Consider the following 17,997-nt stretch of genomic DNA (forward strand, 5'->3'; position numbering starts at 1 on the left):
TGGATACATGAAATGCAAGAAGTACCTTCTATGTATCACCAGTGTGTAAAGTTTCCTTATGATGGACAAGAAATCTCCATATTAGCTGATCACAATCCATTTCAACATTGCAACGCAATGGGGGCAGCCCAAGATAGTTTGGTTCCTCACAATAGAGAAAAGCAGCGATCTTCAACATCCGATCCACAAACAGTAAAATCAAACTCCTTATGGGGAGACTTCAAACAGAAAATGCAAATCAAAGACCAAGGCATGGGAGAATACTCTTTAGAGCCATTATGTTTAGCCAAATTGCCAACATCACCTAGATCGCATGGTTTGCCTACTACATCAACACATCTGGCCACTTATCCCATCACTAAATTTGATGGTACCTTCATCCAATTGGGTACTCTCGCACATGAATCAGAAGACAAAGATGTTCTTAGCTGGTTATACAAAGATGAGGAAGAAGATCATAGAGCAGCTGCTCTGGACATTGTTCTGCCAACACACCTGAATGGAAAAGGCTACTTAATCATGAAGCAAACAGGATATGGTGGTAAAGGACCTATTGGGAAACGCAAAGAAGGAGTCATTGAACCTATAGATCTTCCTTCACAACCTAGTAGAAATAAAGTAGGATTGGGTTCTAAACTCACATTCCTATTAAACCGGCCACCACATACAACTACAAAACCTCAATGGAAGGTGAAGAAGAAGTACAAAGAAGAATCCTGGCAGGAAGCACTCTTTGAATCAACAGAAACAATCTGCAAGGCACGAGAACGTCAAGATCAGAAGTTGCATCAGGGAAAGCTTCTAAGTCATAAGAGGGCCCTATCTACAACAGTAGCTCATATTCAGGCACCAATGTCTCAAAAGCAAATCATGTCATCTCCCAATACCATTATTCCTCCCCGAGGAAGCATAGTCTATGAACAAATCCAGCAAGTAGAAGATGGATTTGATATAGAATCAACAAAAACCATCAAAATGGTATCCATCATCAAAGATTTGTTTTCACCATACAACATACCAGTTCATAGCACAGATAGGATCTGGGATGATGCCTATGAGACCGATTCAAATAAATATGAATGGGGTACCTGCTCTAATGCTACTATAGATGTCTCCGACGATACTGATTCTATATCCCTTTCTCAAGAAGAACCTAACGCAGAAGATAGACCTCTTGAATTTGGACTACAACATATCTATGACACCAAGGAAAGCGAACAAAAACATTATGAACAAGTCTATGTGGAAGATAATACCATCGAGGACCTCGACGAAATCCTAGACTTCTTCAAAAACCAAGGCCAATCACGATGCAAACTCTATCCTGACACTCACAGTAGCCGAACTTGATCCACCCAATGATTCCTTACCACTTGTCTTTCCTAACCTCATCGACTGGGATGAACCTGAAATCCATGATATACCAATTTTCCCCAATGATGAATCTATTATCCATTACCTATGTACTGTAAATCTAGAAACAACCTCTACCAGTGAACAAAATAATGATGTTTACAAACCAGGGAGTGCCAAGTCTCTTAGTCACAAAAATGAACCAAGTAAAGGATCTGATGCTGAAAACCAGTCAATGGCAGCTCTAGATCACAAAAAAGTAAAAATAAAGGACGCATCTGAGGGTGAAAACCTTTTTAAGGCACCTAACGATGGGAGACTTGACACTCTTCCTGAGCACTTTCATGAGCGATCACCTTTTTTGATTGAGCCCACTCAATCAATCAACATTGGTACCACAGAAGCAGTCAGAAACATTCACCTTGCAGAATCTCTGATAGAGGAAGAAAGATCGGCATTCATCATCTTCTTTAAAGGACAACAAATTAACTTTGATTGGTCATATGCTGATATGCCCGAAGTAGATCCACACTTAATCATGCATCACTTGTCCATTTCTACTGGAGTTAAGCCAGTCAAGCAAAAGCTACAAAAGATGAATCCACAGGTGGCACTCATGGTCAAAACTGAACTAAAGAAACTATTAGACGTCGGATTCATCCGACCCATTGACTATGCAGAATGGATTTCCAACATCGTTCCAGTATCAAAACCAGATGGTAGTATCAGAATATGCACTGACTTCAGAGACGTCAACAAAGCTTGTCCAAAAGATGACTTTCCTCTGCCCAGTATCAACATCATTGTAGATCTCATAGAAGGCCATGCAATGCTCTCACTAATGGATGGTTTCTCAGGCTATAATCAAATCAAAATAGCTCCTGAAGATCAAGATAAAACCACGTTCACCTGTCCTTGGGGAACGTACTATTGGAACGTTATGCCTTTTGGCTTGAAGAATGCAGGGCCACTTATCAAAGAGCAATGACCACAATATTCCATGACATGATGCACACGTTTATGGAAGACTATGTGGATGATTTATTAGCTAAATCCTTCACTAGAGCCAAACATCTTAGCATCCTAACAAAGATTTTTGATCGATTGGAGAAATTCCAAGTCAGGCTCAACCCTAAGAAGTGTGTCTTCAGGGTTACATCAGGCAAGTTACTCGGCTACATTGTCTCAACAAAAGGTATTGAAGTCGATCCAGCAAAGGTACAAGCCATTATGGACATGCCACCACCAAAGAATATCAGTCAACTCAGATCTCTACAAGGACGACTTCAATCAATCAGGCGATTCATCGCTTAGCTAGCAGATAAAAGTCTTCCATTTAACCATTTACTACACAAAAATGTACCATTCAAATGGGAGGCCAAGTGTGAAGAATCTTTCTACCAAATCAAATAGTACCTGACGAATCCACCAGTTCTAGTACCACCAGTCACAGGAAAACCACTTATACTTTATATCTCAACAATAGATATATCACTGGGGGCACTATTGGCATAAGAAGATCAACAAGGAAAGGAACGCGCCATATATTATATCAGTAGGACATTGAATGGCTATGAAATCAACTATACATTCATTGAAAAGGCTTGCCTAATAGTGGTCTTCGCATCTCAAAAGTTTCGACATTATATGCTAGCACATACCATCAAGCTAGTCGCAAAAATTGATCCTCTCAAATATCTACTCAGCAAGGCAACTCTTACAGGCCGATTGGCTAAATGGGTCATGATTCTCAGTGAGTTTGACATCCAATACATAGAAAGATGAGCCATCAAGGGACAAGCAATTGCAGATCAGTTGGCTGAAGCACCACTACTAGGAAAACACACCATGGAGATCGAATTTCCAGACAGGGATGTTCTTGCTCTTTCTACTAAACAATGGACCCTATACTTTGACGGATCCTATACACAACATGGTTCCGGTGCTGGCATTCTGTTCATCACTCCTAAAGGACACACTATACCAAGATCATATAGGCTCATGTTTCCGTGCACAAATAATGTGGCTGAATTTGAGGCACTCGTCATAGGCATCAAAATGGCTGTAGAATGGAAAATCATAGAGTTAAAGGTCTATGGAGACTCACAACTAGTCGTCCATCAAATCAACAATGACTATCAGACAAAGGATGACAAGCTACTACCATACAAATGAATGGTGGATGATTTTAAACAATATTTTGTGCACATCACCTTCGAGAAAATACCAAGGTTGAACAACAAAGCAGTCGATGCAATGGCTACTATCGCTTCATTACTACAAATTCCAGAGCAACAGAGTCATTATGAGTTCCTGGTAGAGCAACTATTCTCCCCTGCCTATGACCACTCTGAATCCCAGGTTATCTATGCCTTAACTGGTTCAGATTCTTTGTTATATGGACCAATATATGACTACCTCAAGCACAATATCTTACCTATTGACCAATCCCATAACCAAAAACGTAACTTTATCCGACAAGCTGCCCATTACACCCTTACTGCCGATACTTTGTATCATCGGGGTCTCGATGGTACTCTTCTTCGTTGCCTTGATCGTAATGATTTCGATTCTGCTTTACACGAGCTTCATGAAGGTATTTGTGGCACACATTCAAGTGGCACTACTCTTGCTAAAAAGCTTCTAAGAATGGGATACTACTGGCCTACAATGGAAAAAAACTCATATCACTTTGCCAAGAAATGTCCTAAATGCCAGATCCATGGTAATCTCATACATGCACCAGCATAGGAACTGCAACCCTTTACAACATCTTGGCTATTTTGTCAGTGGGGACTAGACTTGGTTGGCAAAATTCATCCTTCATCTTCAAATGGACACAAGTTCATTATAACTGCAATAGAATACTTTACCAAATGGATTGAAGCAGTTCCCATGACCACAATGACAGGGAAACAAATTGCCTCTTTTATCCTAAATTATCTGATCTGCCGATATGGTATTCCAAGTTCAATCATCACGGATAATGGATGGCCTTTCAAGAATCAAGATGTCCAAGAACTATGTGAAAAATTCAAAATCCAACATAGGTTTTCTACACCATATTACCCACAGGGCAATGGTCAAGCACAAGCATCAAACAAGACCATACTGAAAATCCTCAAGAAAACAGTGAATGATGCAGGCAAATATTGGCACGTGCAACTCAATCCAGCACTTTGGGCATATAGGACCAGCATTCGCACACCTACAGGGGCGACACCATACTCATTGGTATATGGATCAGAAGCTATTTTACCCCTAGATGTAGAAATCCCATCTCTTAGAGTCTCTTTGAAAGGCTTAATCCCAGATGAAGAGTATCGAGTTAACCGACTGCAAGAACTTGAGCTATTAGATGAAAGACGCCAACATGCTTACACTCATCTCAAAGCATATCAGCAACGCATGTGCAGGAGCTACAATCCCAAGGTCATTCCCCACAACTTCAAGGTTGGTGACCTAATCCTAAAAGAAAATCCAAGAAATCAGCAAGATCGAGAAAAGAGAGGAAAATTTGAACCTAACTGGTTGGGTCCCTATGTTATCATATCAGTCTATGGATCAGGTGCCTATTAGCTAACAAATTTTGAAGGAGATGTGCTCGACGACCCAACCAACAACATCCATCTAAAGAAGTACTACACTTAAGTGGCCTAGTGCACGGAAAAAGCCAAAATAAGCAAAAAAAAAAAAAAAATCAAAAAATCCAGAAAAAGCAAAAACAGAGAGTACAAATAAAAACAAAGGGTGAAAACCTAGTAAACAGATGCTCTTGTGAAAGAACGGCTCCTCTATCTATTTCCATGCCATTTTATCCATACAAACACTATTGGCCATCGCCCGACACTTAGCTCATATCCATTTAGGACATACTTAGCGTAGTCACTATCCTGATTTGTCTATATATATCCTCTTACCACATCCCACCGTGGCTTGGAAATCACTGTACATGATCATATCAAGAGGCACACTCAGCTAGGGGCATTAACTTGTTCAAACACTTGCAAACATTCAAAACATCAAGATTAGAGGCAAAACTCAAAAACGTGATATCCAACAAACCACAACAACCAAAAACTACGCTTCATCACCAAAACTAAAACAAAGAAATTCACAAAAATACCAAGGATGGATGATTTTCTGAAGTACTAAATGTTGCATTCTTGCATAAAGTCTTGACTAGTTTTGCATTTTGAACTTTTTGAATTATTGGATTCTCTTCTTTGTCTCACTAAATGCTTCACAGCTAGAGTTCAAGGGGAACTTCCAATATTTTTTTAGTCTTTTGTCTAGGAGGCGATCGCTTGTACTATGTGAATGCTTGCCTCGAGACGTGATATATCGAATATCACTGAAGGCCTGATTCCACTTCACGCATACAAATGATCTAATCTTGTCTGTTTATGTAATACGCACTCAGGTCATCTTGGTTCAATTATACCTTGACGCTTGTGCTATCTTACAAAATCAAACAACATGTAAATTTTTCTCAGGTCATTATGGTTCAATTATACCATTATGCTTGTATAAATTTTCAACATATCCTAAACAAATCAATGCTCAATGATGATATTTACAAAGAAAGCAAATAACATATGGTTATATCGGATGGCAAATACAGAATGAGGGATGCTCCAAAACATTAGTTGCATATCATTTTACATTAGTTGCATATCATTTTACATGTTTGCATATCATTTAAATTTTTATTTATTAGTTGCATATCATTTTAACATCTCATTTTCAAGATACATCTCACAACATATAAAAGCATACATCCTACATCATACATTACATCATATATTTAAGCATTGCATCATCACATAAAATAACCCACATAACATGCATCCATATAAACACATCATATGATCAAAAATGGGGCAATATATATATATATATATATATATCAAAACTGATCAAAATGTACAAAATGTGTCCAAACACTGTGTCCAGTACAAAGAATAACAAATGCTCAAAAATACAATAGAGACTATGTCTCTCAAGTATGACTATCCCCTGACGGAGATGGTCTCGCTCCAGATGCACCCGCCCCTGGATCTCTAGGAGGGTCCTGTCTCGGTGGCCCTGTAACACCTCAACTCTCAGATCATGATCCAGTAGCTCAAGATCGACTCGATCTCGACTGTGCAAAACTTTGAACTCGCCGGTCCCTGGGTACTACAGCCTCATAGTGCCGCCTATAATACTCTGCCTCCTGCGCTCTCAGTGCTAACTCTCTTAGGGTGTCTCTCATCGGACCACCCGCTGCTACTCTCTGCATGTTCGCCACCACCTCCTCTGCTCGTCCCCTCCGCTCTATCTCGGTGTCTCACTTAGTAGTCAACTGAGAAATCTGTCGCTGATAGGTCAAAATCTGTGCCTGCAGCTGCTGCATAGTAATCTGCAAGGTTCATATCTGGGCATCCTCCATATGACCTGGGACCCGAACCCGTAATGGTACCTGTGCTAGAGGAACCCCTCCCACTTGACCTATCCTCAATACTAGAGGTGGGAGTATATCCATCCTCCTCCTCTATGCTGGTCGACTCGGCTCATCCTCACCCCCCATTGTAGCTAGCACCTCCCCCACTCTCCCCTCTCTACCGGCTTCGATAGCCAATCCACCTCTCCCCCTCTCTATCCTCCCCTATCGCACTGCTCTCTCCACACCTCTATCTCCCTGCCTCCCTCTACCTCCTCTCCCTCATCCTTCTCCTCCATCCTCCCCATCATCTTCGTCATCTCCCCCGTCTCCCTCCTCCCCATCTGAATCAAAGGTTGGCCTCATCTCCTCAGGATCCGATATCTTGGCCACCACCCGCGCAGCAAACAAACGAGAAAACTCATCTGTCATACCCGCATCCTGAATCTCTGGGGCATAATCCCAGATTTGCCCGACTAATCCCACAAACTCCTCCACTGCCACGACACTATCAATAGTCGGCCCCCAATCAGCCACATCTTTCTGCCGCCGTGCATAAAGGCAAGCTCCCTGAGGAATACCCTGCTGGTGCCCGAACTGTCTGAAAACTTGGGTCACCACAAACCGCTCAATCATGAATGGGGTCCTCACAATCAGGTACCTAGTCATGAATACAAAGGGCATCTCCAGCCCATCCTCCGCCCACACCTCACATCCTGTATATGGTCGCCAGGTGACTGTATCTATATCATCGAAAACCCTCCTCCAATGCTCTAGTTTGTCCAGCTTACGCTGGACAACTAGACCCTTGTATCCATAGGCATATGCTGCACCTATGGGCCTGTCCCTGTCTGCTAGTGGCCTCGCTACTGGAATGTGCTCCCAGCACCATACCTGTAATAACATCATGCCAGTTGACACATTGCCATAACCGAGGTATACTACCTCATGTAGACTCCTGTATAAATGAGCCAGCATAGTTGACCCCCATGCAAACCTTTGGCCCTGAGTGACCATCTCCTCCAAGACTAGCCCCCATCCCACCGAGAATCCCTTTGACCTACGATCAGGAAAGAGGAATCCACCAATAAACCCTGCTAGAACAGATGGTAGCGGCGCATAGTCCAAGTCCAAAAACTCCTGCCATGGGATCTCATAGCCGCAGATAGTATCATCATGAAAAATGCGGTGCAATGCCTCTGTGCCACCCTCCTCTAACTGCTCATATGGTAGTAGTGCCCCTACTACCGGGATGCGCAAAATCCGGTAACAGTCCTCAGGTGTGACTGTCATCTCTTTAGTGGCAAAATGAAAGGTGTTTGTATCACTGTGCCACCTCTCTGCCAAAGCTATCAGTAACCCTCAATTCAAAGTGAACTGAGGCATATCCAGAAGAGAAGTCAATCCACATCTCTCAATGATGTCCAGGTCAGCCTGTGACAATCGCGGTATCAATGTCCACGGTCTGGGGAATCTCTCCCACGACTAAACCACGCCCAATCGCTCCTGTCAACAAGAAAAACAAATCCAATATCAGTTTCCACATCAAATCAAAGATATCAAAATCAAACTTACATCAATAACATGAAACAATTTGCTCATCTACATCAAAGTTCAAAATCCTATCATTTCATATCAACTTGTAAAACAACTCAAGTTCTCAAAAACCATATCAAAACTTGTAATACAATTCAAGTCTCCTAAATCACATAAACTTGTAAAACAACTCAAGTTTCCCACCCATATCAGCTTGTAAAACAACTCAAGTTTCCAACTCATATCGACTTGTAACACAACTCAAGCTTCACACATTGAACTTGAAATAGAAAATGTAAACAAATCATATTTTGATCAAACACAACACATTGATATCTATACATAACTTGGAAAATCGCAAATCAAAACAAGCTATATCAACACTCATATTGGATAGAAGCATAAAATCATGACAGACAGACCAAATCAAAATTTCAAATTGGCTCATCTCACAAAAAAATTTCAGATGCGCTAAAACAGATACCCAATGCGCTAAAAAACCCCCACGCGCTAGGCTGTCTCTCCTACGCGCTATTATTTTTACCCTATGCACTAGACTCTGTCTACGCGCTAATCTTTTCACCCCATGTGCCACCTAACCTACCTTATGTGCTATACTGACCCTACGCGCTAATCTACACCCCTAGGTGCTACCCGTTTGGCCCTATGCGCTAGGTTAACCCTACGCGCTAAACCCCCTTACCTATGTGAACCCCTGCGACCCCTATGCGCTAGGTCTACCCTATGCGCTACCCTGTTGACCCGACGTGCTACCCTACAGCTGCTATGCGCTATTCTGCTTATATGCGCTAACATATATTTGCCATGCGCTATCCTATTTCTTTCGGATGCGACCCCTAAAATTAAACTTTATGCGCTACTCTAAACTTCGTATGCGCTAAACTAAGCCCTAGATGCGCTAAACCGTTAAACCCGAACTTTGAAATTCAAAAAATGACAAAAAATGACAAAATAAAAATTCAAACAAGGGTAAAAAATGTTGACTTACTGGTGGTCCACGTGATGCAGGTCTCTGGTACCTCCGAACGCGCTCGAAACGGTGTATATGATAAGGAATAGGCATTTTCTCTACAGACCAAATTCTCTTTCTTCTAAGTCAACAAAGCACAAATGAATCTAAATCAAGCCCTTTTCCCCTTTTATAGGAGGAAAATGAAATTAGGGTTAGCCAAATGGACCTGTAATATGGTCGCGGTCTCCCCTATATCATAACATCTGTAACTTATCGGGAGATGAATCAATTTGCACACATTTTACATGCATGAAATCCTACACATCATATGCAACTCATCAAATTAAATCAAAATTTTTTTAAAATATTGATTCATCTCCAGAGGGGGCATTACCATCAAAATATCGAATCTGGGGCATCACACATTATATATCGAATCTGGGGCATCACACATCATATCGAATCTGGGGCATGACTTGCAAATCAAAAAAGCGACACAAAAATTGTATTTGATCATAAATCACAAAAACACATCATTTTCTTTGAAATAACATGTGCACACACGTCACTTCAAAGAGGGGCAAAATGTAGACGTATAAAAATGACCATATTCCTAAATGAATATTTTATGTTCATTTCTCTATTTTGATTAAATCCAATTTAATTAAATTAGCCACATTCTTCTATTTTATTAAGTAAATTACTCAATTTATTTAAATAAAATTCACTATATCCATTTAATGAATAAATCATTTTATTCAATTAAATTCCCCCTATCCACTTTTAATTAAATTCAAATTTAATTAAATAGTTATCCTAAATTGAACAAATCTAATTTATTTAATTGCAACCAAATTGAATGAAATTCTTTATTTCAATTAAATCCTATTATCCCTCCATCCACTTGCAAAATCCTACATCTCCCACTTGCCTTCCTAAATCCCTTTCTAATCCCTTCTAGAATCTTCTAAATGCTTCTAATTAACCTAACCCCTCCTCTAAACTTTGTCACATCCCTAAGCAAAGGGAAGTCACTTCTCAAACCCTCAAAGTCTTTGATAACCATTAAAGGCTTTCAACCTTCAACTACTAAATGGCTCAAAGTCTTTGATAACCATTGAAGGCTTTCAACCTTCAACCACTTAATCCCCAAAGTCTCCAGTAACCATTAATGGTTAACTCAAACCCTCCTACATGGTTAAAACATTTGTTTTGACTCAACCTTCATCCAACCCAAGGGTCTCATCAGGCCATTAATGCTTTGACCATGATTATCTCTTAATCATTTGCACAAAGGTTTATCCTTGGATTAACTCTTAATCCAGTGGGTAATCTTAATTTAGACTTGACCCTTAGCCTCTAGATAACCATGAGGTCTTCTCAGGCATTCAATGTCTCCAACCCCTTCTCTCAATCCAATCCTATGTTGACACTTGTCATCATTTCATTGGTGCAAATTGTGCACATGGATCCCCAACTTTCAAATTCAACCCTTGATTGAATCTTTCAATCCTAACCATCCATTGCCCTATTCTTGCTATAAATAGAGCTCTCATTCTTCCATAACAATCATCCTTCAAATTTGTAGCATCACACTTATGCTCAAATACATTCAAGCTTTCTTATATCATTTTATGCTCATCATTTAGCCTCTCTTTAGAATAGAAACTAGTCTGAATATGCATGTTTAGAATACTTTCTTTATTATTTAGCTCAATCATAGACTAAATATATCATGTTAGGATAGTACTCATACTAACCTTGTCATCTTATCATCTAGTTTATTGCCTTTCTAAGATCATACATAGCTTAGCATACCTTTCATACTAAAACTATCAAAGCACCCTCGTTCTTACATTTGCCATCGCTAAACCATTTTGCTCAGTGATCTGAGAGCAAAAACATTGGTTTGAGGGACATTGTGAGATAGAGAACCATGGGACCCTCCTTGGGAAGCTAAGTAATACGTTATTACTCCATAGATTGCACCAAGAAGTCCTGTGTGGTGTGTGGACTAGTATTCTAACATATTTTCACATATTAAGTTTTATCAGCCCACTTTTCCCGCATACAGTTTTAGCTTTAAATTATGTTACTGCACTATTCGATTTATGCATAACAGTAAAGTTATTATTGAAGAAAAGTTTTTAAGTACTGATTCACCCCTCCCCTCTCAGTACATTAGCTTTCCATATTGGGCCTAACAATTGGTATCAGAGCTTGAATCTTGGAAAAGGGTTTAACTGTCTAAAGGGAAAGATTTTATCAATGGAAGGCTATAAACAATCTCAGAGGATTGTGTATCTGCAAGAAGAGTTGGATCATGCTAGTCAAGTGATTGCAGACATGCAAAGGCAAATGCAAAAATCTCTGAAAGTGAGAAGAAGATTATCTGATGATTTGCAGGACTCTCAAGAGTTAGTGGATCAAATTGAGACATTATCTGAGAACAGTATATCTGAAGAGACTGAAGAAATGATTGGAGTATTGAGAGAAAAGAAAAAAGCACTGGTTGATCAACTAAAAGCAATGAAAAGAGAACATGAACATTTCAGCACACATATGACTGAAAATCTTGATGCATTGAGGACAACCGAGGATAAAGTAAGAGATTTTCAAAGAGAGAAACAACAACTTGAAGTCTTAGTATCTGATAAGAATGACGAAATAACAAGGTTGACTAGAATTCAACAAAATATGTCAGATCAACTAGGTTATGCACATCATGAAACAATTCTGAAGGGTAATGAGAATCAAGCATTGAAACTTGAAGTATCAAGGTTGACCGATGAACTTGACATAGAGAAGAAATCCAAAGAAAAACTGAAGAAGAGTTATGAAGCATCAAAGATGTTGGATGAGCAACTGAATACAAGAAGACCCAACAAAGATGCAGGACTCAGTTACAAAGGAAAAGACTCTATCGAGAAGGGAATTCATACTATCGAGAGAGGAGAATCATCAAAGCAAGCTGGAAACAAGAATAACATCAAAAGAAAGAAGCCTATTTGCAACTACTGTGGAAATCAAGGTCATACTGCCAACATGTGCCAAATCAGAAAAGGTAAGCAACCAAATGCCACTAAGTCTAAAGGTTATTGTTACAATTCCAATAAATATGGTCACACATCTAATCAATGTAGGACAAAGTCTATAAACAATTATCAGAAGGCAAAATTCAAAGGGTTTTGTAAAAACTGCAATAGATATGGACATAGTATTGAGAAGTGTTGGCTTAAGAAAAAGAACTATATGTGGTATGCACATTGAGCAAGTAGTAGAGGTTACCGAACTTACATAGATCCTTACCAACAGTATTTTGTAGTACCATGGGATTACAATACAAGGATATGGTGTAAATGTTGTGGAAGATATGGACATATAAGTGCCAACTGTTTTATACTGAACAATCAAAAATCATGGAGAAATCCTGGTATGGCATGTTTTCATTGTCACAAAGCTGGACACTTAGCTGGAGATTGCAGAGATCAACCTAGAAAAGACACTGAGGAAATAAAAGACAAATTAAAGATGATTTAGAAAAAGAAGGAAATTGTGTCAAATGAAGAAAGCACCTTACCTACCGAGTTAGGTGCAGCTATTCCAAATTAATCAGTAAAGGTATGAAGGGACTGCATTATCTCAAAGTTAAATCTTAACAGTTCTTATTTTATTATGTACTTAATTCAAATCTGCATAATTAAGATGTATTAGTAAGTTTGAAATTCTATCAAAGTCTTTTGAAGCACTATATAGGAAACCTGTCTAGTCAATGAATGAAGTTTGTGTAGACACCTAAAATTGTCCAATCTAATTAAATAAATATTTTATTTATTTAATTATCTAAGCTTAATTCTTCTATTAATTAAATAAATCTTTATTTATTTAATTAATTCATTTATCCTCTTCTAGCCTTATTTCTCATTTAAATAAATACATTTATTTATTTAAATTATCCTCTGCCTAAATTAAATAAATATCTTATTTATTTAATTGATCCCACTTCTTCTATTAATTAAATAAATCTTTATTTATTTAATTAATTCATTAACCTTTTCTACCCATGACACATGTCATTCATCTCTTAATTCATACACTACCTACCCCTTTCATTATTTTATTATTTCTTCTACCTACCCTCTAATCATAGCCGACCTCCTTTTACACCTCTCAATCTTATCCCTCCATTTCATATAGTGTCTTCTATATAAGGAGATGCTTCCTTCATTATCAAACCCTAATCATTCTATGCATTCTAATCAATCATCCTAATCGACAATCTGGAGGACTCGACTACACTTACAATCCTACTTGCAACCACATTCCGTTCTTTGTTGAGCTTTTGTGCACATAAAATCTGAGAGCAAATATATGAAGCAAGATCAATGGAGATAGGAAGAATGGAGATCAAAACCCTATTGGACATGTGATGGTATAATCTTTGTGATTTCATGTGATTTGCATTGTCTTAGGTAATCTTCAGATGTTATGGTGGATCTTTGTTGTTGTTAGGCTAGGGTTTTGTGGTTGGATTCATTTAGCCTTTCAATCTTGTTGTTATTGTTATCCATTTTCACCATACACATTTTGGCACGCCCAGTGGGACATGGATTTTTCTTAGATCTGTGTTTTTTGCAGATTTTTCTAACCCTATATTGCTATTTTGTAAAACAATTTGGAGAATAACCTTGTGCAGCTAGGGTTTTGGACACAAAAACAAGATCTTGGAGAGATTCGATCATATATCACAAATGGCTAGGAAATTTTGCACCAAATGTTTTTTGCAGGTTAAAGAAAGTATCAGGAGCTCTCAAGCCAAAATTCAGAATTTTTGGAGCACATTTTCATTTTCTATGAAGTTTTTAGGATTTTTCATAAAAAATTAATTTTGAGAGAAAATGAGAGAATTATTTTGATTTTCTTACATTTTTGGAAATCTCTCATAATTATACATAGGATCTGTTCTTTGTGATTTTAATTTTGATGCAAAATATTTCCCTAAAAATTGGATCTTTAAAAATTAGGGTTTTTCCTTATTTTGATCAGATCTCACAAACCGGTTTGAATTTTGACATAAATTTTTTTATACAGGTCACAAAATGTATCAGAAAGATTCAGTAAAAATTTCAGATTGTTTAGATCTATTTTGCATTTTGTATGAATTGTTTATGATTTTTCATAAAAAATTAATTTTGAGAGAAAATTAGTGAATTTTTTAGATTTTCTTACATTTTTGAAAATATTTTAGAATTATACACAGGATATATTCTTTGTAATTTTAAATTTGATGCAAAATCATTCCTCAAAAATCAGATCTTTGAAAATTAGGGTTTTGCATTATTTTACTCATATCTCACAAACTGCTTAGATTTGTTACAGAAAATTTTTTGTCCAAGTGTGGAAGACCATCAAGACTCTCCAGTAAAAATTTTAGATTTTTTGGATCGATTTTTCATTTTGTATGAATTTTTGATGATTTTTCATAAAAAATTAATTTTTGGAGCAAATTAGCAAATCTTTTGGATTTTCTTACATTTCTGGAAATCTCTTGAAATTTTACAAGTGGTTTTTTTTATGATGAATCAGATCTTTGAATTGGTCAACAAAACGCATTATTGAAGGCCCCTAATTCACAAAGTCTTTTGGATCTAAAATTTACCTAACTCATGTGCTTGCAGGAAGGGGTGATTATTTCAAACAATCCAAACTACTAATAAATCTTTGTTGCAGATCCTTGGCAAGGGTTTTTGGATTTTTATTGTGTGCCTTGTTTTTATAGACTAGCAAACACTTCAATTGGTGCACTAAAATTGAATCATTGTCTTTTGTTTCTTGAGCAATAGGCTCTTTTTGTTTAATCTTTAGAGGGCCTGTCTTCTCGTGTGGTCATTAGGACTACTAGCGAGAAGAGAATGACCCAAGTGGTAGCGAGGAAAACCCACCTCATCCGAACCACTATAATCAAATGTATTCATGGTGAAAACTATGAATAACGTGTGCTGATTAGTTCATACCGACACTATGTCTCCCCATAAACCCGTTTGATCAAACTTATTTGATCATTTGTAGGGCGTAACCCCTACCGGCTGGGAGCCTTCTGTATTTACAGAGCTGAAAGTGCCGCATGTATGGCCACACGAGCGGATGCCCTTACTAGCACCTTTTTGTTTTAGAAGCCCAAATCCTTCTAGTTGTTGGGGCAGGAGGTCGGACCTCTGGTAGCAGCCCACACACATATGGTTCTTAGTAGAGATACAAAGTTCGCCACAAGGAGTTTTCATGGGGACTGATGCTTGGCTGACCCGAGAAGTGAGTGCCGAGGGTGGAGCCAGTGAGGTCAATCATCTAAGTATCCGCTCTGAATAGCGTAGCCTCGGGGGTAAAACCTCATGTGGGATCAACAACTATTGTCTTGGCCAGCCATAAGAATTGTGCTTGACTTATTTTAAACATTCAAAACATTCAAAACCAAATAGCAAAACATTGTGTCTTTTGTGTTTTCAAGTGTATGCAAAACATTTTTACATCAAACAACACACTTTTCTTGGAGAGTCTAAACACTTGCAAACATTGAGTCATCATCAACATTGTGTCCTCTTGTCACGAAAAACAGTCAAACATTCAGATTTGGTCACAACTTCACAAATTGGAAAAATTTTATAGTCAAGCAAACAAGAACAATCAGTTTCAGAATTCTTGAGCTTCCTAGGTTGTTTCTCCAGGTTTTCATCTAGCATTCAACTTGTCTTTGGGTCTCACAAAATCCATCATTGCTTTATATCTCTCATTACATTCACATTTGTCTAAACTTGAGTCAAAAGGTCACTTGCTTGTCCTCATCATACTTTGTCAACACACTACATACAACAACACTTTGCTAAGTGGTCCCTCATCAAGGTTTCTTACCTTTGGGTCTCATTTGGTTTTACTTAGAGTCAAGGTCAACTTACCTCATCAAGAGAAACTATCATCTCTTTGGAAGTCACACCTACTCTACTACATACATACTTGGTCTTACACTTTGGACATTACAAGTACACTTTAGACTCATTTACATTTCATCCAACTCTTGGTCTTCCATACTCTTTCCATTTTTCATCTAGTCTCACACATCTTGGTCAATACCTAGTTCATGGTTGAAACCCGTCTTCAAAAATCTAGGAGAGAAACTAAAGAGGCTCAAGAGTCCGCAAACATGAGTTCTTATGAGTATGACAATGAGATCTTTTTCAATTCTGATCATACTACATTACCTGACATGGATGCTTATAGAAACAATCCAAATGTTGAGAACATGGACACTATAAACAACAATGCTACACAAAATGACAATGTGGACAACTTTTCAGTACATTCAGCAGATGTGGAAGAATCCATTATGAATCCCCATTTCAATCGATTGGTTGAGGAAATAATGAGGAGAGATAGACAATACTTCTTACACATGATGGCACAAAGTCGAGCCAAGATACCTCATGATTTTGACATGTCTCAAATAATGGAACATAAACCTTTGCAACAACCTCACTCCAATATGGATCAAAGGAGACCTAATAGTGGAGGAAATAGAGGACCACACATGGTACCTGAATCGCCATCAGCTTTGCTTCAAAAACCAGAGGTCCCACATACACATGGTCAACATATGTTACTCACCTTCGCAGACCATTATGGAAGTCTTATGGAGAAAAATATGTTCAATCACATATCAATGCTAAGGATCAACCACCAAAGCAATGGGATATTCCAAGGCATGCTCAAAATTTGGACACAAGGAAACCTCATGTCAAATTTGGGGGCAATACAATAGAACATGACATGCCTGTAGAGTATGGTATACATGCACAAAATAGATATGGTGTTCCTCAACATGAATCTATACCAAGTGGTCCATATATGCAACATCATTACAGACCTCCTCCATATGAACATGTGTATGATCAATATCATCCATATATGCAACATGCACCTTCTCCAATGGGTACCTCAAACATAGGATATGGTCCAAGAAGTCGATCTCCACCTAAGAGTAATTTGGAGCAACAAATTAGGGACTTACAAAAGAAAATGGAGGACATAAATACACCGAAGCCAACATACACAATGAGAGACATATGTCCTTATCCATTTGACAAGAGCATTCCAATGCCTCCTTTTCCTACACACTTTGTGACGCCTAAATTTGATAAGTATAGAGGAAAAGGGGATCCTAAGGCACACATAAGACAATTTTTCACAGCTTGCATTGAGGTAGCAGCAGAAGAGACATATTTGATGAGATTATTCCCACAAAGCTTAGGTGATCAAGCTATGGAATGGTTCTCCCAACTTCCACCTGGTATTAAGTCATGGGGTGACCTAGCAGAAGCATTTATTCAACATTTCTCCTACAACATAGAGACAGACATATCAGTCACTACTTTGTGCAACACCAAGCAAAAAGAGGGAGAATCTTTTGCATCATTTTTACAAAGATGGAGAAATCTAGCCAGCAGATGCTCTTGTGAGATTCCACAAAAACAAATGGTAGAGATGTTCACCCAAAATGTTAACAAAGAGATTGGTTATGACTTAAGGAAATCTTGTTTGTCTACCTTCAAGGACGTTATCAAAAAAGGCTTAGCAATAGAAAAGGTCCTAATTGAACAAGGAGTCATTAAGATATTTAAGGAAAACAAAGATGACTTTAAAGGAAAAGACAAGCCAAGAT

Source organism: Cryptomeria japonica, chromosome 7, assembly GCF_030272615.1.
Source record: "Cryptomeria japonica chromosome 7, Sugi_1.0, whole genome shotgun sequence".
NCBI classification, from domain to species: Eukaryota; Viridiplantae; Streptophyta; class Pinopsida; order Cupressales; family Cupressaceae; genus Cryptomeria; species Cryptomeria japonica.